At 34.6% G+C, this 27,719-nt stretch overlaps 1 long non-coding RNA gene across 1 annotated transcript; it reads left to right on the top strand.

Moving 5' to 3' along the window:
• The first annotated feature begins 1,031 nt into the window (after positions 1–1,031).
• LOC122242057 lies at positions 1,032–27,296 on the top strand. The gene is made up of 5 exons (XR_006222218.1): positions 1,032–1,103; positions 3,077–3,124; positions 8,116–8,243; positions 21,716–21,888; positions 27,197–27,296. It is a non-coding gene; the product is annotated as an uncharacterized LOC122242057 (long non-coding RNA).
• The last annotated feature ends 423 nt before the right edge of the window (positions 27,297–27,719 follow it).

Genomic DNA, 27,719 nt, shown 5'->3' with positions numbered 1-27,719 from the left:
ACCGTGTCCCGCTCGCGCGAGGACTATTCACTTGGGCCCGGGAGAGCGCGCGCGCAGGAGCGAGCTCGGGCTGTGGTTTGGAGGAGGGGAGCGAGGGGGCGGGGGAGGGCGCCTCACGGGGGGGAAGTGGGGGGAGGGACGACCAGGTGCGGCGGGCAGTTCGGCGGCCCGAGCGCCTCTCCGGACTGAAGTGGGCACTTGCAGAGCCAAAAGCAGGAGGCGCAGCAGTTGTGAAGGGGCGCGGGGACCGCGCGGGCACTCCTTCGGCCGGTGTGGCGAGAGCTAAGGAAACGAAGTGGCTCGGCGGGGCCGCGAGTGGTCCGAGCGAGCGAGCTACGTGCGCGCTGCGCCCTCAGCCCCTTGCCCAGGTGGCAACGGCAGCGGCTAGCACAGAGGACACCTCCGACTCCGCCGCGTCCGCGCTGAGCCTCGGCCTTGGCAGCCTCTTTCCGGGCATTTCTAAGGCCGAACTTAGTCCCCCAAACACTTTGCTTCCCATTTCGCGGCAGCAGCGCCGAGCGTGTTAGGGCTAATCAGCCCCTGACACCGTTTCTCCCTGATTTCTCCACATTTCCGCCGCTGGAGGGGGTGAGTGCTGTGGGCAGGCGCTCCCGGTGTGGGGCGAGCCTGGCGGCGGCCGACCACTCCAACCGCTCGGGTCGCCCAAACTTGCCCACTAGGGCGAGCGCCTCAACTTTGTGGCCTCCTTCGCTGCTTCGGGTCCTAGTAAGGCAAAAAAGAGCGAGCCAGCAGCTGAGGAGAGTCACATCAGGCTGGATACGGGCGGGTGCCCGGCGCCGGGGCTCACTGAGGTCTTCGCGTCGCCGTGCGGCGGTGACTTCGCGGTGGAGGTCACAAGCATTGTCGCAGTCGTGGGCGCTGGGATTCTGGGGGCTCGGAGCGCTCCTGGCGTGCCCCCGGCGTGGCGGCGTCGGACCGTGCGCTCCAAGCGGCCCGAGGGCTGAGCGGCGCGCGGCAACATCCACGGCGGCGCCGGGTGCGCGGCGAGCGGACTGCTCTCCCCACGCAAGCCGCCCCCTCGCGGCACCCACTCCCCGCCGGCGCTCGAGTCGGTGGGAAGCCGCAGACTCACTGGCGACTCGGTAGGATCACGCGGCTCTCAGCGCAGGGCCGGGCCAACACGCAGTGCTAACAGGGAGAGGTCTCGCGTCCGTGGCCCTCGTGCCCTCGCCCCGCGGCCGCGGCGGGCGCAGAGGGCAGGGCCGGAGCCGCGAGCTCTCCTGAGCTCCGCCAAGCCCTGCGCTCGGCCCGCCTGGCAGCCGCGGCTCGGATGCTGCCAGTTCGGCGCTAGAGGGGGTTAGTCGACAACAAAAACGCCTCCACTGCTCGCCGGTGGAGGCGACTGCTCACACGAGGAAGAAAAAAGCAAGGAGGAAAGGCTCTCAGACTAAACTTAATGCGTTTTTATAGGGTGGCGCAGAGCAACCCATATTGCTAGCATGGGGGTTCTGTAATACTTTATTTGCTGTTATTCTTTAGCATCATCATCTTCTTTCTTGAAGGGACTTAGCCTGTCACAGTCGAGTGAGCTTGAAAAGCCCTCCTTAAAACTCAGAACGTATTTATGGCAATGGAGAATGCTGAGCGGAGAAAACCGTGTTCTTATAAAGGGTAGACGATGTTTTCAAAGTGGGCAGAGGGAAATGGCACAGTGGCAAGTGTTGAGGAAATAGCTGATGAAGGAGCAAAGGATCGGCGTTTGACGCTTACGGAATTCTGGGAGAGAAAGGATCCTCATTCGATGTGTTTCCACCCTGCGATGTTTGTTATCACATATGGTAGTTGAAGTTCAGTTATTGGCTAAAGTCTACTGGAAGCAGAGGGAAGTGTGGCTGAGGAGGCCCCACGTCTAATTCAGCTGCGTGGAGAGAAATGTAAAATGCAAGTGATTTTGAGAATGTAAGGAAGGTTTCTGATTGGTGACTACTTTCTCCTTACGAATTCAAACACTGCCTCTCTTTAAAGGTGTCCATGCCAGTTTAAACGTATGCAAATCACTGCTGAAAAGATAGCCAAGTATGGAGTTTATGTATTGGTACTTAAAGGAGTAAAATTTGATTTTACCACTCTTACTGATACTGACTGACCACATGGGCATTTGCAAATTCAGTTTATAATTTGCCAACTGTAAAAGTAAAAGGCTGCATTATAATATAAATCGTTATGTCTAAATAGTCTTAGAAGTGTTAATGATTCATTATGCTGATATTTTGTTTAAACAATCTCTTTATTGCCAAAGAATAGACTTCCATGACCTTTTTAAAGTTAGATTTGAATTTTTAAACTGGATCTTTACCCCTACCTACAATTCATCTGCAATTCACAATTTTTGTTTGTGTAAATAAGTCATAGTGAAGCATATTACTTTCTGGTCAGATAATCGATAGTTATATTCTGGTTTTGATTTTTAAGAAAAACATTACAAGACTTTTATCAATATTAAAATAAAAACTGCTTCATATATTTAGATATTGTCAATTGCATGTCTAGAAAATAACGACCTCTTAAAAAAAAAAAACTCATCTCAAAGAACATGAATTGAAGTGCAGTTATCATGACCTTTGACTAGTGAGATTCCAAAAGAATTACCATAACTATTTGACCATTGTGCTACATTATATGTACATACAAATACATAGATATTTATATACACACATATATATACACACACAATGTGTATATTGATATTCATTCTGAAACATTTGTTGATTTCTTTTATGTGGTCAGTTCTCTTCACTCAGAAAAGAGTTAATGATAATATAAGTAAAAATAATTTGTTTTTAAAAGCTAACTTTTTAAAATATAGTCATGGTTATCTTATGTGAGGGGGAAGCAATTTCACTTAACAGAAATGTAGTTCCTTTTTGATTTTCCAGCAGTGTTGATGTATTTGCTGACATGTGACAGTTTCAAAATTATAAGCCACTCAGTGAACCAGATGCAATATTCATGTAGATTTATCTGCACTTGTCTGTTTGAATCATACCCATATTCAGAAAAGCATTCATGTCTCATTTTTCAGCACTATATTCAGAATTCTTTTGTATTCTTTCAGACTGCTGTTCTTCATGATATATGGTACATATACCTGGTCTGGATTCAGGTAAGAATGATTAAATTTTTATTAAATAAAGACTATGTGAGGTAAAGGGGATTAAGAGGTATAAACTTCCAGTTGTAAAATAAATAAATCACAGGGATGAAAAGTACAGCATAGGGAATATAGTCAATAATATGGTAATAACTTTGTACGGTGATAGATGGTAACTACACTTACCATGGTGAGTATTTCGTAATGTATATAAATGTCAAATCACTATGTTATACACCTAAAATTAATATAATATTGTATGTTAACCACAGTTCAATTAAAAATATATGTAAATAACACTAAAAACTAGTATAAGCTATCTTTTATAGTAGAAATAATAGTATTCAAAAATACTATTTGCTTTTTAAAATGATGAAAGGAGAAGAGACTTAACCTGCAATTAATTTCTTTGAGGAAAAAAAGGATTATAATGTTTAATACTTAGCATGTTTCAAGGCTTGAGAAAATCTTAGGTATTTTATCCTGGTAGAAGAGTAAATTAATCCATTTATATCTGTAATTTACATTTTCTAAGGTCAAGGTAGAAGCTACATAAATAAAGAGTGTTGATTCTCAAGTATGTCAAAACATCAAGTCTTAGAAGATTAGTACTTTGAATAGGTACAATTGTCTAAGTCTTTTTTGTTAATATAAAATTTAGAGACATGCTGTGAAAAGTATTGTTGCTGTCATGTCATTAACTTTAAAGTATAAATTAATTAAAAGCTTAGGTTTTATGTTCTACAATGCAGACCACTAAAATTAAAAAAAAAAAATCCACAAAGTCAAATATAGTTAATCTGAGGCCCTTTACTTTAAGAAAATATGTAATCAGAAGGAAAACACACTTCAGAAATATTTCTTTGATATTAGGAGATAGTTAATATTTTTCTGAAAGAAGACATTCAAAAGCAGTGCTGGCTATTTCACTTTTTTGTTAAGCATATCAAATCTTAAAAACTTCACAGAAAATAAATCAACTTGAGGCTACATAAAACACATTAGCTTATTTTGCTCCGATATTACCTTTTGTTTTTATGTTGTATGGCATTTTGTAATAAGAGAAAATATATGTGCAAATATATATACATCATATATATATAATATATACATATATTAAATATATACATACATTTTATTAAATATATATATGATGTATATATATATATATATATATATATATATATATATATATATTAATGTGTTTGCAAGTCATTAAAAATCTTCTCTCTAGTACTACTCTAATTCAGTAACATTTACCGGGTGAGATTTCCATGTGCATCTGTGCTAAGCATTATGGGGAAGGTACAAGGATTATTTGGATTTAGTTCCTAACTATTAGAAGCTTATATTATATTGCAGTCACAGACATATGAATTATTCCATTACAAGGCATCTATTACCCCATAATAGAGTTTCGCATTATTTTAGTGAAGAGGAAAAGAATCATACCCTCACCTTTTAAGGCATGGATCTCTACCATTACTACTTTTGCTTGAGTTAAACTTTTGGTAAAGATTGTTTCATCCTTTGAAAGCTAGTACATGAACTTTTACTACTATCAATTACAATACTGAAGGCTATACAGAATGGCCAAATAAGTCAACTAGATTCAATTTACTTGCCTTTTTAATGAGGTTTACATAATAGGCTCTGTGGCATCAGATATTCACAAAAATTAATTTTACCTAAATTATGTAGAGAATTTTTTAAAGTTTGTTTTAAATTATTTCAGTTTTGTTAGTAACATATTAATTCAGTTTTTCTTTCATGCCCACTTGAATGAAAAACTTCATTTTTATTGAATTATAATAAATACCATTAAAGAGCATGTTCTAAATACCAACCAGAGACCAATTATAGAAGTAAAACTAAAAGTAAAACTTTAAAAAAACCTTTATATATTGAAATACACCTATTTCCATCTTAACAAATAAGATAAAATATTACAGGAATACTGCTATTAATATCTATTTATGTATTCAAATTAGTCTATCAAAATAGGCTTAGAAATTTTCTATCATATCATATGTGTATTAAGATACTTCATGACCTGCTTCAGGAAAAGACAAAGCTAGGTTTTGTAATACAAATATTTGGGTATATCAAATAGTTAAATGTTAAATTTATTAATAATATTATCCATATTAATAACCATTATCAGCTAAACATTTTAACTATTTTGATACAATTAATGCAAAACATGTTCTCTTACTACAAATTAGAGATAGAGTAAATGTGTCAGATGAAAGGAAATAATTAACCCAGCATCTCAAGCTGGATTTTGTAAGTACTTTTTATCAAAATGTTTCTCATAATATTTCAGTTTAGTTTGAAGTCAGGTACCATGTTTGCATTTATGAAGTTCTATATATTTTGGTGTATATTAAAATTTGATTATAAAAAGAACAGTTTTTGAATGACATCTCATTATATTTCCAAATGACCTATAACAACCCAATGAAAACTTAATATGCCTTTTATGTCAGGAGTTCCCCATCATTTTAATCATAGTATGTTTCTTTACTGTGGCTGTTCAAATGTTTATAGGGAATATAAATATTTCTCAATATTATCTTATAATTATTAGATGGTTAAAAATTCCATGTAACTCACTTATACCAATCACTTGACAATTAACTTATGGTTCTTCACATTTTTGTCTAACTTTGATACACATATACAGCCTTCTCAAGAACCTCAAAAAGTTTTTAAAGCAGAGAATGTTTCTTTTACATGTCTACAAAAAATATGTGCTAAATAACTGTGTGTTTAAACACTAACTATATTTATTTTTGAGTCAAATTTATCATCTTAATTTTTCATAAAAGATAATTGAATATTACATATTTCAACTATTAAAAAGTATCTAGTTTTCCTTTTTCTGTTTGTTAAAGATCATTAAATATTTGAGTCATTATAACATTATAACTTACTATATGTGAAATACATATATTGCGTGTAAGATGTGCCCATTCTGAGTTGTTATGAAAATGGGCTTTTGCTACTCAGGAACTAAATTCCAATATAGAGCCAATGTGAGACTCCTCTGGTATTTCACTGTTAAATTCTATTAATGGCCCATAGGATTTGAATATACGGATGTTCATAGTATTTGGAATTCAATTGTAGTATCTTTGCTATTTTTAGAGGTAAAAATAAAATTTTACATACTAATGAAAAAAACATAAAAACTAAGTTGACTTTGATTATTATTAATGTATAGTCAAAGACTTGATTTATTTCTTCCTGATTTATTTTGTATAATTTTTGTAAATATATAAAAAATCGTAAGTATATTCATGCTTGTTTTTGAGTATTTTTATCCAATGGGAAAAAAATAAGTTTCTTGTTTATTGAGAATATGTACAAGTTAAAATATTAAGGTCATATGTGATTTATCTAAAACAAATGATATATTAATAACTGATTAATAGAACTTACTGCAGTGTTAGAGATTTTGTATATCTGTGTTGTTCAATACAGTAGCCAGTAACCACATTCACATATAGCTTTTCAGTATGTGAATGTGGTCTAGAATGACTGAGTAAATGCATTTTTAGTTTTTCTTAAATTTAATAAATTTAAAATTAAATAGCCATATATGGCAGTGGCTACCACATTGGATAGCACATATTTTATATATGTCTATATCTATATGAAGATATAGATATAATTTTATTCTCTCTATATATAGGTTTATTTTCACTGTTTGCTTGTTTACTATTGGGGAAAATAAGAAAGGAATCTGAAAACCACGTAAACATTGCATAGGCACAGTACAACTTTTTACAAGAAAAGCCTATTCTTACTACAACAATTCTGTGACACACAGTCGTGTTTATCATGAACGAAAATGAAGCACACTTTGAACAATAACTCTGCTGCTACATGGGTTTACATTGTCTTCAAAGCTAGCCTGACATGATGTGCTTTTTGTATATTACATTGAGTTGGTCAAAGACATTAAAAATAGTCACCCTAATGGAAAACCATAAGATTATTTAAAAATATTTCAATTCTGAATAGAATTACTTGCCAATGTGCCTAGTCTACATTGCTAGATGCTACATTTTAAAAATGGTTCAGAAGCTGCCATCAACCCTGCTATGCCTATTCTGGCTGTTAAACTGCCAGGGTTTCATAAGATCACAGTAACCTGAGGGACTCAGTAACAGTAGTGGAGGTTCCAAAACTAATATCCTTACCCAGAAATTCGTTAAAGAAGCAGCAAGACTTTTGCATTTAGATGATAATGTGTTTGTCTTTGTGTTACGGGGCTTTTTTTTTCTTCTTCTTCTTTAGTTTTAAATTTGCATGTAGAAATGTCAGGATCCCGTTTTCATGTTAGTAGTTTTTGTTTTTTTTTTTTTTTTTTTAAATATGAGGGTTCATAGGAAAGCCTGAGAATCTGCTCACCACTGTTTCATTTTTAGCATATCAAGGTTGTTACTTGATGCTATCTTTCTATAACTTTAATTTGTTATAAGCACCAAAGTAAAAATTAAAAAAAAGAAAAAAGAAAATCCAATAAAAATGTCATCTTGCAATATAATAAATTAAAAGTATTAATTTTTCTATTACTTAGAAAGCAGTTACATAGTATTTATTGTGTGCCAGGTACTATCCAAGTACTATTTGCTTTTTGTGTGTTGAGTTTGATAAATTCTTTATAAACTTTGGATACTATTTATTGGATATGTCGTTTGCAAATATCTTCTCCCATTCTGTAGGTTGCCTTTTAGTTTTGTTGAATGTTTCCTTCAGCAATGCTTTTGCTAAAGAAAATCTTAATATTCTACAATGACAAAAATAAAGCAATGACTCTCTGTTATAAAATCTAGGCAAAAATGCAAAATAATTTAAGCAAATACATTTATTTTACCTTGTCTTTAAATACTTCCTTTGTGTACCATCCCTCCTTTCAGATACTAACCTGACACAACTAACCTAATGACTCAATTTTGATCTTTATTTGTTCCCTCACAAAACAAAATGTAAAGGAGAAATGGAAGCAATTGGAGCCATGCTGTTCTATTTTATCAACAGCCAACAACTCAACGATAACAGTACCAATGATATGCATTTGAGAAAGTGAAGCTTGAAAGATAAACTATCCAGAGTTACACAGGTAATAAGTAGCTGAGTATTTGCTCATGTTCTTTGCATTCAACCTGTTTTTTGGCTGATACCAAGTATTTCCTAAAAAAATTATATCTATCATTACTTATTCATGTGGCTTTAAGTACAATTTAATTTATTAAAAATTAATAACAAGTATTTTGGGAGAGTTATAAATTATGTTGATTATTCATTTTTTATTATACTTTTTGTTATTTTAAAAGTAATATAACCATATATAAATACAAATCTAAACTCCCCAGTTGTGTATAAAATTAAAAATCTCTAACGATTTTCAACTCTTAGACCCAATCCTTGTGATTAACCCATCTACGTATTTCAGATTTTGTTTTCTGGTATTTATTTTCATTATTCTAAATCAGTGTTTTCCAAAAGAACTTTCCAATATGAGAGAAATGTTCTATTCTACATTCCCCAAAAAGCGCAGCCATTAGCCATATGTGACTACTGAGCATTTGAAATATGGCTAATGTAACCTGGAAATACGTTGTAAATTATTTAATTTTAACCAATATAAATTTATTTGATACATGTGGCTTAGTAACTATTGTATTGGATAGTGAAGCTCTAGGTAAAATGTTAGTGTTTTTTTAATTTATCAAATTTAAAAAGCATCTTTTAACTCTCTGATATGAAAATGTGGAATTAAGCTTACCTACACTAACTTCTTTACTATTTTTCTCTGTCTCCATATACTGTTAAATTATTTCTCCACTGATCTTTAATTCTTCTTTATTTACAGTACCTCTTAGCTGCCCAAATATTAAGTTTTGAAATGAGCAGTCTATATATCCTTTTACATTTCTGTCTCTTTACCATAACCTTGTCAAATATAGCATTATTATTCTTAATTATGATCATAACCATTACCATTATTGTTTTACAGCCCAAAGGTTTAATTAAAACATATACATTCTGTTTAGTAACTATGACTAACTTTTCCATATTTTCAGTATCAGTTATGCTAATACACTGTGTTGATTATAGTATTATGCAAGTATTATTCGCTGAAACATTGGTGATTACATCTAGGGGGAATGAAATGAAACTTAAGGACTAATCCTGTGCCAGCATGTTGGTCTAGTGGCTCAGATTAAAAACTTCTCTAGGACTTCATTAATTTTACAGTATCATTCTATGTATTAATTTGTCAAATGTGTTTAGTTTAAACATTTTTGTTTTCCTGTTTGTTTTTCAAATTACTAGGTTATTTTTTCTTTGTTGATAAAAATTGTCTTCTTTAAATCATCAGTAAGATTTATCTAGTACTGACCTATTTCAAAGCTAGAAAACCATTTGTTAAATTGGACTTCTAAAAATATTTCAATCCTTTAGTTTAATATTTAAATTTAATGATAATATTTCCATGTGGCCTAAAATATGTTTTCCTGTAGTCTGTCACCAATTTAACTTATTTCTTTTAAAAGAGCATATGGGAAATAAACTCAGACCTTTATGTTTTTTTAAAAAAAATATTCTACTCTAATATGTCAGAAAATTTTTATTATTTTCTTACAGGTTGGCTGAGTGTATAATTATTTCTTAGCAAAATTTTGAAATCATGCTCCATTGTCACCTATGATTGCTAATATTTGATGTTAGTGATTTTCATTTCAATGAATCTAACCCCCATTTTTCTCTCTTTTTGAAAATGGTAAGGATCTTCCAGTTATATTTGGCGTTCCTAAATTCAAGATAGTCTATTTAGAATTGAACTTTTCTTCTTATTCTTTCTGCTCATTTTCAAAATTTAAGTAATAACAATAATGACACCTTTATGCGTTTATCAAAACCATAGAACTGTACAACCAAAAAGTGAACTTAATATAAACTATAAATTTTATTTAATAGTAATGTATCAATATTGGCTCATTAATTATAATATGTGTATCATACCAACGCAAGATGTTAATAATAGAAAATCTGTGTGCCGGGGGAAGGGGATAAGTGGGAATTCTCTGTACCTTCTGCTCTATAAAATAAAGTCTATTTTTAGATGTTTATGTATTTATTTTTAGAGAGAGGGAGAGAGAGCACACAGAAGCAGGGGAGGGGTAGAGAGAGAGGGAGAGAGAGAATCCCAAGGAGGCTCCACACTATGAGCTCGGAGCCCAAGGCGGGGCTTGATCCCACAAACAATGAAAGCCTATCATGACCTGAGCCAAAGTCAAGAGTTGGACACTTAACCAACTGAGCTACCCATGTGCTCCAAAAATTAAATCTATTTTTAAAAACAACATCTGTATTTGTCTCTGGGAAATGTTATTTTATTAGTTATATTCTATTCACACATTCTTTTATTTGTTTTCTCTCTTTGGTATACTGTTATATAGATTTTGGACTTTGTGGTTTCCTTTTTTATGTCTGTTAATTTTTCAATCATATTTTACAATTCTTTTTCTATTTGATCAAATTTTAGAGAACTTATTGGCTCTCCTTCCTATTAATTTAAAAGTTTAATAATATTTTTTTAATATTTAATATTTAATTTAATAAAAGTTTAATAATATTTTTTTCTCAGATTTGTATACAAATGCTAGTTACTTAATATATAGTGTAATAATGGTTTCAAGGGTAGAATTTATTGATTCATCACTTACATATAACGCCTAGTGCTCATCACCCATTTAGCCTATCCTCCCACCTACCTCCTTCCACCAACCCTCAGTTTGTTCTCTGTCATTAAGAGTCTCTTGTGGTTTATTTGCTTCCTTCTCTCTCTTTTTTTTCCTTCCCATATGTTCATCTGCTTTGGCTCTCTTAAATTCCATATAGGAGTGAAATCACATGGTATTTGTGTTCCTCTGACTGACTTATTTCTCTAGCTCCACACATTGTTGCAAATGGTAAGATTTTATTCTTTTTGATGGCTGACTACTATTCCATTGTGTGTGTGTGTGTGTGTGTGTGTGTGTGTGTGTGTGTGTGTGTCACCTATTCTATATCCATTCATCAGCTGATGGACATTTGGGCTTTTTCCATATTGGAGTGTATGTACCCCTTCAAATCTGTATTGTTGTATCCTTTGGGTAAATACCTCGTAGTGCAGTTCCTGGGTCTAGGGTAGTTCTATTTTTAACTATTTGAGTAAAGTCCATACTGTTTTCCATAATCGCTGCACCAGTTTGCATTCCCACCAACAGTGTAAGAATGTTCTTCTTTCTGTGCATCATCACCAACATGTTGTTTTCTATTTGTTAATCTTAGCCATTCTGACAGTTATGAGGTTGTGTCCCATCATAGTTTACTTTAAATTTTTGAGGAATCTCCATATTGTTTTCCACAGTGGCTAAAAAATTTACATTCCCACCAGTAGTGCATAGGCTTCTTGTTTCTCTACATTTCCACTGTCACTTATTTCTTATTGTTTTGATTCTAGCCATTCTGACAGTGTAGGACAATATCTCATGGTAGTTTTAATTTGCATTTCCCTGATGATGAGTGATATCGAGCACCTTTTCATGTGGCTATTAGCCATTTGGAAATCTTTGGAAAAATGTCCATTTATTCTTCAGTCCATTTCTTAACTGGATTATTTGTTTTTTGGGTGTTGAGTTTGGTAAATTCTTTATAGATTTTGGATGCTAATCCTTTATCAGATGTGTCATTTGCAAATATCTTCTCCCATTCCATTGGCTGCCTTTTAGTTTTGTTGATTGTTTCCTTCACTTTGCAGAAGATTTTTATCTTGATGAAGTCCCAATAGTTCATTTTTCTTTTGCTTCCCTTGCCTCTAGAGACATGTCTAGTAAGAAGTTTCTATGGCCAAGGTCAAAGGGGGTGCTACTTATGTTCTCCTCTAGGATTTTGATAGTTTCCTGTCTCACATTTAGGTAATTTATCCATTTGCAGTTTATTTTTGTGTATGGTGTAAGAAAGTGGTCCAGTTTAATGCTTTTGCGTGTTGATACACAGTTTCCCCAACACCATTATTTGAAGAGACTGTCTTTTTACCATTTGGTATTCTTTCTGGCTTTGTTGTAGATTAGTTAACCTTACAGTTGTGGGTCCAATTCTGGGTTTCCTATTCTGTTCCATTGATCAATGTGTCTGGTTTTTTGCCTGTCTTGACCACTGCAGCTTTGTAATAAAGCTTTAAGTCTGAAATCATGATGCATTCAGCTTTGCTTTTCTTTTTCAGGATTGCTTTGTCTATTCAGAGTCTTTAGTGGTTCAATACAAATTTTAGAATTATTTGTTCTAGCTCTGTAAAAAATGCTCTTAGTATTTGGATAGCAATGGCATTAAATGGATAGTTTGCTTTCAGTACTATAGACATTGTAACAGTATTTGTTTTTTTCCAATCCATGAACATGGAATATTTTTCCATTTCTTTGTGTCCTCTTCAATTTCTTTCATAAGTGTTTGATAGTTTTGAGAGTACAGATATTTTACCTTTTTGGTTAGGTTTTCCAAGACATCTTATTGAACTTGGTGTATTTGTAAATGTGATTGATTCCTTGATTTCATTTTCTGCTTCTTCATTATTGGTGCATAGAAATGCAACTAATTTCTGTACAATTGGTTTTGCATCCTGCAATTTTGCTGAATTCATGTATTAGCTCTAACAAATTTTGGTGGAGTCTTTTAGGCTTTCTACATAGATTATAATGTGGTCTGCAAACAGTGAAAGTTTACTTCTTGCTTGCTGATTTGGAAGGTTTTTTTGGTTTTTGGTTTTTGGTTTTTGGTTTTTTCTGATTGCTAAGGCTAAGAGTTCCAGTACTGTGTTAAATAGTAATGGGGAGAGTGGACATCCCTGTCTTCTTCATGACCATAGTGGAAAAGCTCTCAGTTTTTCCCCGTTAAGGATGACATTAGCTGTGGTTCTTTTGTATATGACATTTATGATGTTGAGGTATGTTCCCTCTATCCCTAGTATGTTGAGGATTTTTATCAAGAATGGATGTTGTATTTTGTCAAATGATTTTTCTGCATCTATTGACAGGATCATATGGTTCTTACCCTTTCTTTTGTTAATGTGGTGTATCACGTTGATTGATTTGCAAAAACACCTGCACCAGGGAATAAACCCCACTTGATCATGGTGAATAATTATTTTAATGTACTGTTGGAATCGACTTGCTAATATCTTGTTGTGAATTTTTGCATCCATGTTTATCAAAGATATTGGCCTGTAATTCTTTTTTAGTGGGGTTTTTGTCTGGTTTTGGAATCAAGATAATTCTGGACTCATAGATTAGTTTGGAGGGTTTCCTTCCTTTTCTAGTTTTTGGAACAATTTGGGAAGAATAGGTATTAACTGTTCTTTAAATGTCTGGTAGAATTCCCTTGGAAAGCCACCTGGCCCTAGAGTTTTGTTTGTTGGGAGATTTTTGATTACTGATTCAATTTCTTTGCTGGTTATCAACTTTCTATTTCTTCACATTTCAATTTTGATAGTTTGTATATTTGTAGGAATGTATCCGTTTTTTCCAAATTGTTAAGTTTGTTGGCATATAATTTTTCATAAAATCTCTTACAATTGTTTGTATTTCTGTGGTATTGTTTGTGATCTCGCCTCTTTCATTCATGATTTTATTTATTTGGGTCCTTTCTCTGTGCTTTTTGATAAGTCTGGCTAGGGGTTTATCAATTTTATTAATTCTTTCAAAAAAACAGCTCTCAATTTCATTGATCTGTTCTACTGTTTTTTTTTATTTTCTATATCATTTATTTCTGTCCTGATCTTTGTTATTTCTCTTCTTCTGCTGCCTTTAGTCTTTATTTGCTGTTCCTTTTGTAGCTCCTTTAAGTGTAAGGTTAGGTTGTGTATTTGAGGGTTTTTTTTTAATTTCTTCTTTAATTTCCTGGTTAACGCATTCATTCTTTAGTGGGATGTTTAGTGGGATGTTCTTTAACCCTCCATGTATTTGAGGGTTTTCCAAATTTTTTATTGTGGTTGATTTCAAGTTTCATAGCATTGTGGTCTGAAAATATGCATGGTATGATCTCAGCCTTTTTGTGCTTGTTAAGGCCTGATTTGTGACCCAGTATGTAATCTATTCTGGAGAATGTTCATGGGCACTCAAAAAGAGTGTGTATTCTGCTGTTTTAGAATGAAATGTCTGAATATGTTGTTAAGTCCATCCAGCCCAGTATATTATTCAAAGCCACCGTGTCCTTGTTGATTTCTGCTTAGATGACCTGTCCACTGCTGTAAGCTGGGTATTAAAGTCCCCTGCTATTATTATCAATGAGTTTCTTTATGTTTGTGATTAATTGGTTTACATATTTGTGTGCTTTCAAGTTGAGAGCATAAATATTATCAAAATAATATCAATTGTTAGATCTTCTTGATGGATAGACCCCTCAAGTATGATATAATGCCCTTCTTCATATCTTGTTACAGTCTTTGGTTTAAAATCTAGCTTGTCTGATATAATTATGGTTACTCCAGCTTTCTTTTGACATCCATTAGCTTTTAGATGGTTCTGCATCCCTTAATTTTCAATCTTCAGGTGTCTTTAGGTCTAAAATTAGTCTGTTGTAGGCAGCATATAAATGGATCTTGTTTTTATCCATTCTGATACACTATGTGTCTGATTGGAGTATTTAGTCCATTTACATTCAAACTGATTATTATTCAAAAGATATGAATTTAGTACCATTTTGTTACCTGTAAAGTTGGTGTTTCTGGGTGATGTTCTCTGTTCCTTTGTAGTCTTTGTTGCTCTTAATCTTTTTTTTTCACCAACCAAAGAGACCCATTTAATATATGATGCAGGGCTGGTTTAGTGATCATGATCTCCTTTAGTTTTCATTTGTCTGGAAAACTCTTTATGTCTCCTTCTATTCTGAATGACGGCCTTGTTGTATAAAGTATTCTGGGTTGCATATTTTTCCCACTTAGCAAATTGAATATATCATGCCACTCCTTTCAGGTCTTCCAAGTTTCTGTGGATAGAGCTGCTGCAAACCTGATCTGTCCTCCCTTGTTCATTAAGGACTTTTTCCCTTGCTGCTTTCAGGATTCTTTCCTTGTCTGTGTATTTTGTGAATTTGTCTATGTTTCTATATCTTGTTGAATTTTTTACATTTTTTTAAATTTATTTTTGAGAAAGAGATAGAGACCAAGTGGAAGTGAGAGCAGAGAGAATGGGAGACAGAATCCCAAGCAGGCTCTACACGTTCAGTGTGGAGCCCCATGTGGCCCTCAAACTCACGAACCATGAGATCATGACCGGAGCCAAAGTCAAGAGTCAGACACTTGACTAATGAGCCACCCAGGCGCCCTGTATGTCTTGTTGAATTTAATGGGAGTTTTCTGTGCTTTTTAGATTTTGATGTCTGTTTCCTTCCCCAGATTATGGAAATTTTCAACTATAATTTGCTCAAATAAACCTTCTGCCCCTTTTTCTCTCTCTTATTCTTATGGGTCTCCTATGATACAAATGTTATTGCTCTTTAAGGAGTCATAGAGTTCACTAAGTCTACTTTCATGATCCAATACCTATCTTTACCTCTTCTTTTCAGCTCATTATTTTCCATAATTTTATCTTCTATATCACTGATTCATTCCTTTACTTCATCGATCCTTGTTGCCATTCCACCAATCAGTTTGCCTCTCAGTTATAGCATTTTTTATTTTGGCCTGAGTAGTTTTTAGTTCTTCTATCACTGTAGTAAGGTGTTCTTTAGTGTCCTTTATGCTTTTCTCAAGCCCAGCTAGTATCTGTGTGACTGCTGTTTTAAATCTGGTTCAGGAATCTTACTTATATCTGTATTGATTAAATCTGGCTGTTACTTTTTCCTGCTCTTTCTTTTGGAGTGAATTCCTTAGACATGACATTTTGTCTAGGTCAATGTTTGTGTGTGTGTGTAATTGTTAGGAAAATCTGTTATATTCCTGCTCCTGAGAATAATGGCCATACTAAGAAGAGGTCCTCTACTGTCTTGGGCCTGGGGCTTCAGGAGGTGTTTCATGGTGTCCACTCTGCTATTATGCTTTGGATGCTCCTTACCTCAGATTAATCCTCTGCAGAGTTTCTCCTTGCCTGCAGTGGGGGGTATTTGGACCTTGTCTGCTCTGTTGAAAATTTTAACTAGGTTTGTTTTGCCTGCTTGTTAAAAATAGCTAGCTCCTTCCACAATGTGGCCATTTTTGCACCTGTATATGTGCAGTTTGTTCTCGCAGTCTTCAGATCAATTTATTGGGTGTTTAGAATCATTTGATATTTATCTCTCTGTATTCAAGGGATGAGGCAAGCTTAGGGTTCCCCTACTCCACCACCATCTTAACTCCTCCTCCAAAACTCTTTCTTCCTGAACTCTCTGCCTCTCACTTTTGTACTTCCTTAATAACATTATTTTTAATACCCACAACTTTCTGAATGTCTGATTAGTCTCTTTTAATAAAAGTTCAGGTTTTTTTGTTTTTATATAGTAATATTTTCTTTGATAATGATGAGTAATCTATGAATCAGACCTCTTTGGTTTCAAATAACAGAAATCTGTTTCCAACTGCCTTAACCAGAAAAGGAGAATGACATTCATTGGCTATTACTAGCTCAACTTTGGTCATACAGACAAATTTTAAATTACCATTGCCAAAGGGATTCAGAATTCTCACAGTTTGGATAGTTCATATGTCTACTCCTAATAGCAGGGGGTAGGTTAATCACCTTGAGGACCATGCAAATTGAAAGTAGTTGAGGGGTGGTTCTCAAAGAAGAAAAAAAAATGGATGCTGGTGTTGTCAGAACAGTTCTTTAAAAGAATAACAATTATATAATCTTAAAATATCTCCATTTTCCAAGATCACCAGTTTTGTTTAATTAACTTACCTTTTTGGAGGGAAAGTATGGAAGTGGAGATTCATTTTCCATAAAAGACTAGTTGGCAGTAACTTCTTTCTAGATATGTGTCCTGAGGCAAGGGAAACAAGAGCAAAAATAAACTACTGGGACTACATCAAGATAACAAGCTTCTGCACAGTGAAAGGAAACAATCAACAAAACTAAAAAGCAACCTATAGAATGGAAGACGATATTTGCAAATGACGTATCTGATAAATGATTAGTATGCAAAATATGTAAAGAGCTTATAAAACTCAACACCCAAGAGCCAAATTATCCAATTAAAAAATTGGGTAGACCACATAAATAGACATTTTTCCAAGGAAGACATATATATGGTCAACAGACAAGTGAAACAATAGTCAATTTCACTCATCACAGGGTAATACAAATCAAAACTACAATGGGATATCATCTCCACCTGTCAGAATGGCTAAAATCAACAACACAAGAAACAGTGTGCATTGGCAAGGATATGAAGAAAGGGAAACACTCTTACACTATTAGTGAGAATGCATATTGGTGCAGCCATTCTGGAAAACAGTGAAGATTCTTCAAAAAGTCAAAAATAGAACTACCCTACAATCCAGCAATGGCACTACTTGGTATTTACCCAAAGAATACAAAAATACTAATTCAAAGGAATACATGCACCCCAATGTTTATAGCAGCATTATCAACAGTAACCAAATTATGGAAACAGCCCAAGTGTCCGTTGACCAATGAATGGACAAAGAAGAGGTTATATATATAACCTCAGTCATAAAAAGTAATGAAATCTTGCCATTTGCTATGACACAGATGGAACTAGAGAGTATTATGCTAAGCAAATTAAGTGAGTCAGAGACAGACAAATACCATATTATTTCAGTCATGTACGGGATTTAAGAAACAAAACAAACAAGCAAAGAGAAAGATAGAAGCAAACCAAGAAATGGATTCTTAACTATAGAGAACAAACTGATGGTTACCAGAAGGGAGGTGGGTGGGGGGAATGGGTTAAATCGGTGCTGGGATTAAGGACTGCACTTGTGATGAGCACCAGGTATTGTATGGAAGTGCTGAATCACTTTATTGTACACTTGAAACTAATAGTACACTGTAAGTTAAGTAACTGAAATTTAAATAAAAACTTTAAAAAACAATTTTTAATGTTTTTATTTATTTTTGACAGAGAGAGAGAGAGAGTGTGTGTGTAAGCGGGGGAGGGGCAGAAAGAGAGTGAGAGACACAGAATCTCAAACAGGCTGCAAGCTCTGAGTTGTCAGCACACAGCCCGACATGGGGCTTGAACTCCTGAACCGTGAGATCATGACCTGAGTCGGAGTCGGACGCTTACCTGACTGAGCCACCCAGGCACCCCTAAATAAAAACTTTTAAAAGACTAGTTATTTTGCTTTCATTCATATTTCTAAAGGAAGGACTAATTAATAAAATTAGCTACTGTGGATCTCTCTTATATTAATTCTTTTTGCAAATCAGGTCTCTCTTCAGCATTGAGGGTTGACTGAAAGTTTACTTTGGGCAGAAAGCAGTCAGGCTACTTAGACTTTACTCCATCCTTATGCTAGAATAATAAACCCTTTACTCTTAGGGAAACAAAACCCATTTCAGGACCCTTATCCTCTTTAGAAATTCAATTTTATTTCTTTAGAGGTGGGCCCCTGAGTTTCCTGGTTCTATATTGCTATTGTTGATCTCTGTGGGCATGGTGTAAAACCTGTCTTTGGAGCCTCACAGGAAGACATCTCTCATCTTTGCTCCAAACTTCCATGGATGGTTTATACTGTGTGTAACAAATGTTAAAACTGACATTTTGACAGTGAACAGATACCAAGATTAGGAAAGACAGATTATTATGTGCATTTACAAAGGAACTTTACATGAATCCACTCTTGTCCCTTGGACCCATCTGTTAGAAAAAAGATTAAGGTTTAGAGAAGGAAGCTTATGATGAAACCTTTGTGAAGACATCTGTCGTCTTACTGCAAAGATAAAACGGTTGGTACGAGTTGAGAAAGATCCATCAGACCACTTGAAGCTTAAGATACATTTGCTGCACGTGGGAGACATAGAGTGCTGGTGTATAATTCACTCCTAATATTCCACTTTTTCATTGTTTGTACCTTAGTGGCATAAAGCAATCATTCCATTATACTCATGGACTCAGTGGGATAGGAATTCAAACAGGGCACATCAGGGAGCAGAGCCAGTCTCTGTTTCATGCTGTCTGAGGCCTAAGCTCAGGAGACTCATTGGCTATGAGTGACTCAAGCATCTTCCCTTGCATATCTGCCAGTTGATGCTGGCTGATGCCTCATTTGGGACTGTCAATCAGAATTTCTACACTTGACATCTCCGTGTGGTCTAGTCTTCTTCAGAAAATGTAGGCCCCATATCTCAATGGAAAGAATATTATAAGAAGAGCATGTGCGCTGGAAGATCTTGTGGTAGTTTTGGATAATATATTATGCCTGAGAAAGCCTACATAATTTGTGAAAAATAAGATAGGGGTGGCTGCAACGGAAGCAGTCTGAACCTCAATTTGTAGAGCAAGGAATGAATGGGACATATGAGAATGACTATTTAATCAGGTCATTTTGAATTCAGTCTCAGAGGGACAGTAAAAAGGTGAAGAATTCCAGCAATAAAAAACAGGATGTATGTTATCAAGGAAATCCATAGTAAAACAACAATGATACACCATTACACCGCTATAAGAAATGCTCAAGTCCAGAACACTGACAACAGCAAATGCTGGTGTGGATGAGAAGCAAGAGGAACAGGTGGTGGCAATGCAAAATGTTACATTTGGAAGAAAGAGTTTGGCAGTTTCTTTAAAAACTAAACATATTGTTACAATATAATCTGGCAGCTATACTACTTGATATTCACCCAAAGGAGTTGAAAATTTATGTCCACACAAAATCCTTCCCACTGTAATAGCAGCTTTATTCATAGTTGCCAAAACTGAGAAGCAACCAAGATTTCCTTAAGTAGATGAATGAATAAATAAACAGTGGTATATCCAGACAATGGAATATTACTCAGCACTAAAATGAAATAAGCTATCAAGCCATGAAAAGACATGAACATGGAAACCAATCTGAAAAGGCTAGATACTGTATGATTCCAACCATATGACACTCTTGAAAAGGCAAAATATAGAGTCAGTAAAAGATCAGTGGCTACCAAGGATTACTGGGTAGGGAGGGGAAGTAGATGGGGCACAGAGAATTTTAGGTCTGTGAAAATACTCTTTATAATACTATAGTGATGGATACAAGCATTATACATTTGTCCAAACCCACAGAATATGCAACACTAAGGATGAACCACAATGTAAAATAAGGACTTTGGGTGGTGTTAACGATATGTCAGTGTAGGTTCATTAATTATAACAAAGGTACGCTGGTGGAGGATGTTGATAATGGGGGAGTGTATACACACGTATGGGAAAAGGTATATGGAAAATCTCTGTACCTTCCCTTCAATTTTATTGTGAACCTAAAACTGCATTAAAAAATAAAGTATTTAAAATACAGGAGATGAACACTAGGTTTATAGAGAATGTTGAATGAGTCATAAGGGTCCAATTGGAATAGAGATGCCTCTTCTCAGTTCAAAGGAACTGCATGAGAAAGATGGCCGCAGATGTGAAAATCTAAAAAATTTACAATAGCAGCTCATGAGAAAGGAAAAAAAAAAGAGTTAAATCCCTGCCAGAACCAGAAACAGAGAAGCCACCAATGCAAGTAAAAAATGTCCCATCCTCTTAAATCTCTTCTCTTTCCTGGTAGATTAAACCAGAACTAATGTGGAAACCCTTGAATATGAAGAGAAAGTAGAAGTCAACTATATCACTCAACCTAAAAACAGGTAGCCTCTCAGGGTTTAGAAGAGTAGAGTTAGAAAAGGAGAAAAATGTTTTAAGAAATCATACTCTTGAATTAATTAGTGTTTAATTAGTATTTTGATGGATATTCTAAGTACTAAATTGGGTCTACAATTATGAGGTTACATGACTATCCCTTGTCTAAAATAGAATACTCATGGGATATGTCCAAATTTATAGTGCTAAGAAAGATTTCCTTCCCCACTGGAAAAAAGTTAAGGAGACAGGAGGAAATCAAAGTATATTTTTATTTAGATGGCATCACATGTGTCATATGTTTAACATACCACCTAAATGTGGCTTACTTTTTCTGGCCTATTAGTCTTCCAGAATCTATCCATATTTCTATCCAGTTAATGGTGTGCTAATATTTCGTGAAATGACACACTTTTATTCTTTACCGTTAGCAAGAACAGAAAACATGCATCTTCAGATAACTTCAATCCCAACCAAAAATACCAAGAGTCAGATTAATACAGAATATTGAACACCAGACTTCCCAACCAATTTGCTAAAATGTTGTAATTTCTTTTCCAGAAATGGAATTTCTGTTCTAATCTTGCTGATTTTCTGTTGAAATCCTTGCCTCAACATCTTCCAGACTGGGTTATGCCTACTAGGACAATAGTATCTTCTTTTAGGTGGTAACTGGTTAACATATATTCAAGACTTCACCAAATAATAGAGTTGATCTATGAAATATGGAAGAGACTTTGATAAGTCTATAATGCTACAACCGAGGTTATATTACCTATGCATTGTTGTTAGAGTTATAGGTCCACAGATTGACATTATCCTCTTGAAGAAATGGAACAATACTCCCCAGGTGGTTACTTGACAACAACAGAAGCATTAGAAGACTCTCCAAAGCAATTTAAAAGTTATCCTTTTCTGGGGATTCATTCAAATGGTCTGCAAAATAAAAATTCCTGACTGCAAAGGTGAGTTGTTTGGCACTTGTGAGAATGCTATGAATTTAATGGAAAATAACAATAACTGTTACTATTATACCAATAAAACAATAAGGTACAATTTAACTAGTTTCATAAATTAATAGTAATAGCCATGCTAATATTCATCTTAAGGGTACATACATTTGCTAATAATTAATAAAATGGGAGATATTAATGTGAGCAAGTGAAATACTTGTAGGTGTGTGAGACAGTAAGCACGTTGAAAATACTCCAAAAGAGAATTCTAATAGAATTGCTCACCAAAAAATATTTTCGTGTAGAGAGACTTATGCTGTTCTTAACAATAACTGATAAGACCTTTGGATCCAAATAATGTGAAGCATATGTGATTTTTCCATCAATGTTTGGAAGATAAAAATATTAATATGGACAGCAGATCTTCAAGATAACTAGGCAAAGGAAGTGTTATTATGACTGAAGGTATTACTGTTTGCTGGGCAGCTGTGTAGAATATGGCAGGTTATTCTTAAAATACTAATGTAACAAAAGCTCTCTGGGACAGACAATACAATTATACATCATGTTATTTCTAGCTTTATACCTGAGGAAGCATTCTGATACATTTAGCAGAATATGGTAAATAAAACCCATATGTACAAAAAGGGATGTTCATCAATCTGTTTTTAATATCCACTTGTATAGAGTATATGCTTAATATATCTTTTTTCAACGAAAGTTTTATGCCTACTAATAGTTATCTTGACAATATTCTTATAATTAAAAATAAGTGGCCAGTAATGAAAATGAAAAGGTAGTTAAGAAAAAATATAATGACAAAGGAAATAAGTTAATGATTAATTGATGTCTGTTTCATTTCCATTATATTAAAAAAGCAATATAGAGATTCTTTAAAGTGAAAGTAAACAGCATGTAATAATTCATTTTTAAAATATAAAGGGTAAGTTAATATTTACTGGGTTCTGTAGAGCAAAATTTGTGGCAGATGTGCATTTATTCCATATTTTCTTTAAACACTTGAACAGATCCAAAATTATTAATTGAAGGATGTTTTGGTGTGATGTGTCCTATAACCCATCCCAAGCAGTTGTTGGATGAGTTTTCATCTGTGTGAGACCTCTTTGGGAACGTAATATCCAAAGATAGCTGCTATCAATTCCTTCCTCCTGGAATATACAAGTTCTTCCTCACGTCAAAAAGTAGAATTTAATTCCCCATTCCTTTGAATCTAGACTGTCTATAGTAACTTCTTTGAAATAATAAGATGCAGTGGAAATGATATCTGTAACATCTGAGACTAGGTCATAAGAAACTGTGGGCTTCTTGGAATGCTTAGGATTCTGCCTCTTGGAACATGACCTTCCATGCTATAAGAAGCCCAGAGGCTTCTTACATGCAGAGGTCATTGTAGTGTGCTGGTTGACAGCTCCAGTATATCTCCCAGCTAACAGAATCAACTGCCAGTCACGTGTGTGAGCCATCTTGGTTGTTTGGCCACTTGATCTGTTGGAAGATTCCAGCCCCAGCTGCATGAGAGACCCTGAGAAAAAATTGCTAGCTGAGCCCAGTCAACCAATAGAACCATAGATAATAACAGAAAATAACCACACATAAAATTATTTCAGTAAATTGAAGGATAGTCATAAATGGTTGTTTCATATCACTAATTTTTTGGCAGTTTGCTATGTAGCAATAGAAAACTGAAACAATTCTCAATAATCATATTGTTTGATATCCAAGGTATGTGATTTTTTCCTCCAAACACTAACAAACTGATATAAAACTGAGGTAGTGCTTTGGTCAAACAACCATGACATACATGCCAGGTTTTACCCCTATTTAATTGTAAGCAGATTATGCTGCTTTCCTAATTTTACAAATCAGAGTGGCAAACACACAAAAACATGTGTTTTTCAGTTTATAAATATTTTAGGGATAAATTAAATTATATTAATTAATAAATTGTTTCTCCTCATGAATCAAGAACCCATAGCGAGCTAGATGTTAGGTTGCTAGTGTGGAGACCTGAGCTGTTAGCATTTGGGTCTTAAAAAAACCATCTGTTTTAGGAAATGTAGCCAAGGAGGTAAGAGTGATTCTCATTTTTTCCCCAATGTCTGGATAAATAGACTTATGCTTACAAGTTAAAATATACCATATAGAGGCACCTGGGTGGCTCAGTCAGTTAAGTGTCAGACTCTTGATCTTGGCTTAGGTCATGATCTTGTAGTTCTTTGTTTCAAGCCCCACATCAGGCTCAGTGCTGACAGCACAGAATGTGTTTGGAATTGTCTCTCTCTCCCTCTGTCTCTGCCCCTCTACCACTCATGCATTCTCTCTCTCTCTGAAATAAACTTTAAAATAAAATACACCCTATATCAATGATCCTGGAGAAAGATATATTTTGTTTCATTTTATATATATATATATATATGTATATATATATATATATATACATATATATATATGTATATATATATACATACAAATATAATACTTACAAATATGTGTGTGTATATATATATATGTGTGTATATATATATGTGTATATATATATATATATATATATATATATATATATATATATATGTTGTTTTCTGTTATTGTTGTTTTGTTTCTTTTTGTTTTTTGAGAGAGAGAGAAAGAGAGAGAGAGACCATGAGCTGGGAGGGCAGAGAAGGGGTCAGAGGATCCAAAGCGGGCTTTGTGCAGACAAGGGGCTGGAACTCAGAGGCCATGAGATCGTGATCTGAGCTGAAGTTGGGCTTAACTGACTGAGCCACTGAGACACACCTCATTTTATAGACATTATTTGAATTTGGGGTCATGTTTAATTATACCAGAAAAGTTGCCAAGAGAATATTATGTTTAATTATTCTAGAAAAGTGGCCAAGAGACTAGTATTTTCCTCTAATGGTGAGATTTTTGACTGTTGCATTTTTAAACATTTTATATCTAAATCCTTTCTCTTTTTTATATCTAAATTTATTTATTTATTTTATATCTAAATCCTTTCTTTTTTTTTAACTTTCTATTTTCCTCCTTCCTTTGTTTCTTTTCCTCTATTCATCCATGTCTTATTTTCTGATTTATATTATTTATATTTCATCTTCCAGAAAGATGGCATAACTAAAGCACGTTACTAGGATTCAGGTGACCACATTTCTAATCTAAATTCCATAAGTAACCAGATATGCAATCTTGGTTCACAACCCAGAGGCCTAAATTAATCCCTTTGAAACTTTAGGAGATTAAAATAGATTACCTTTTAACCCTTACTACTTTAAAATTACACAATCAGAAACGTGTAATACAAAGTAATTACAAGGTAAACATCAAAAGCTAATTTGGACAAGATATTTAAAAAATGTATCAGGCAGTATGAGTTACTTACTGAAATGAATTTAAGTCAGAATGAAAAGACAAATTAGGCTGCCTAGTTCTCAAAATACAATAAAATAGAGTACAAAATTTCTCTATGGAAATAAATTCACTTTTCTTCATTGACTTCTAGAAGAAATAACCATGATTCCCGTGTATATTAGGTAATATAATTGAACCTGTATTCTATTACAGCATTAAGTGAACCATCTCTGTACTCCCATAGTACCACAGACATATCACAATCGCTGCATATACCAACTTGTATATTCATATACTTTAACAATTTATGTGTCTATTTGTCTAATTAAACTGAAATTTCTTAGGGGCATCTGACTTTGAGTTGTTTGACTTTTTGTTCCCAGCCCCTATACAATATATGGGGCATTCAATAGGCCCTCAATAAACTTTTGTATAGAGTAAAGGGGTACTGAATAAATATTCAAATGGATATTTCTTGTCTCATCACATAGAAGACACCAAAGCCATATAATTAAATTATAATTTAGGAAAGGTATCTGGATATAAAGGTATTATTTAGCAGTTATCTGGATAACTCCAATAATACAGTTAGGTAAGTAGCTTTGTGTTGGCTTAACAATATCATAAAGATTCTAGCACAAAACAAGGAAGGAAAATTTGCCCCTAAAGAGCCCCATTATGAATATTCCATATGAGTTTATGACAAAGACCAGCTTTCAATCAGTCTAATATTACAATTAGCGCTAGTAATTGGAGTGCCATATTTTACATGATTGACTATAAATATGATTAAAAATAAGATTTCGGTGGTAGAGTTAACATCTTACCATAACAGTTTAGGAATCTGACGTATATTATTTCTCAAGTGGAGGCCTGTCCTATTTATCGGGTTGGATCATAACAGTTGTTAAAGCAGAAGTTTTCCTAGAAAATAGTTTAAAACATTCCCAAGTACTTAAAGAAATAGTGGATTAAGAGAAGTGTGAATCAGGAGCAGAAAATTGAGAGTAGATGTCATCAACTGGCCACAGCTTGCTCTACACTGTGACTTCCATAGAAAACCTAATTATGATAAGGCCTATGAAGATATAAGCTACAACCCTTCCTCTCTGTCACTCCCACCTCAAGTCATTGAAAGAGCTGATACACAGGTGAAATTATTCAATATTTTAAGTTTAAGAATGTTGGCAAAATTTAAAGATATTAACTATGATATTGATGATGCCATGTGAATATTTCAGATGGTTCTTAATCTTTTCAGCTGTTTTTTAGGGAGAAATATTTTATAACAATGTAATCTTCCAATTCTAGATTTCCTATGGATGTAGCATTGGCAGGATTCTGAAATTTAAGTTTCTAAATATTATTTTCAGCTAATGGATTCTTGGAATATGCATATAAAGTTTAGAAGCTGCCAAATGGTTCTAGACACCTGCTGGCTCTCTGTGCTCATTAGTGGAGTAAACAACCTTCTTGTAGATAATGGGTATAGAATATATAACCAGGCAGACTTGTCATCAAGTTTCTTCAGGCTTGAGAAGAATATGTTCTTGTTATTTAAACCAAATATTTCAGAATTGACTTTTAATAACAACTGAAATTAGTATATTTGTCTTTATCCTTGTTCCCAGTGTCTTCCAGTTTGGATGTAAATACAATATTAGATTTTACACATACAAAACTTTATATTATAAAGCCTTGGTTATTGTAGATAGTATGATAAAGAATGAATGGAAGTTTAGAAGGTTAGATTTTTGTACTCTGTGCTGCATCTCAGACAAGGAGCTTAATCACTGGTAAGGAGAATAAAAAATAAACACATTAGGATCATAAAATGCAAAATTTTTCCTTTTAAATCTTTAGGTTGTTTGATCCCATAGTGATTTTTATTAATATTACCAAGTTAGAACAATCTTCACTTATAAAGATAATGACTTAGAGTTTTTGTCCCTAGAATAGAGGAAAATATGGAATCTTCATGGTACATTTGGAAAAGGAGTAATTTAATGTCATAAAGATGAAAATGATAATTCATGCATGATGAAATGGGATCAGGTGAGGTAAGCATCAACAACAGACTGGGATGCCTTAGGGAGAAGGTCTTCAGGTGAACACCAATGAGTTAGGAAAGTGAATACTGGCAATAATGTTAGTTCTTTAACCTTCATAGAGAGGAATAAGCATTTGCCATTGTCTGAGTAATCAAGTAAAAGTTGAACAAAATGATCCTATATATTGTGAAGTCCAGATGGTTAAAATGTTGTCAGTAATGTTCAAAATGTTCAAATTAAAGTTAAGATCTGTCAAGTTATTCAGTTTTTCCCCCAAAAGTTTTCCCAATTAAGTACCACTGCTATCTTGTGAATTTGTACAGAGCTACATAAAATAGTTTCAGATATTATATTCAACTATGTGTCAGTATTTAAGATATCCCTTTGTTGGGTGGCAGAAATGTAAGTTAAGCAACGTAATTTCAA

Source organism: Panthera tigris, chromosome C2 (assembly GCF_018350195.1).
Source record: "Panthera tigris isolate Pti1 chromosome C2, P.tigris_Pti1_mat1.1, whole genome shotgun sequence".
Lineage (NCBI taxonomy): Eukaryota > Metazoa > Chordata > Mammalia > Carnivora > Felidae > Panthera > Panthera tigris.
The sequence above is the reverse complement of the archived record's forward strand: the minus strand, read 5'-3'. Positions and strand labels throughout refer to the sequence as shown.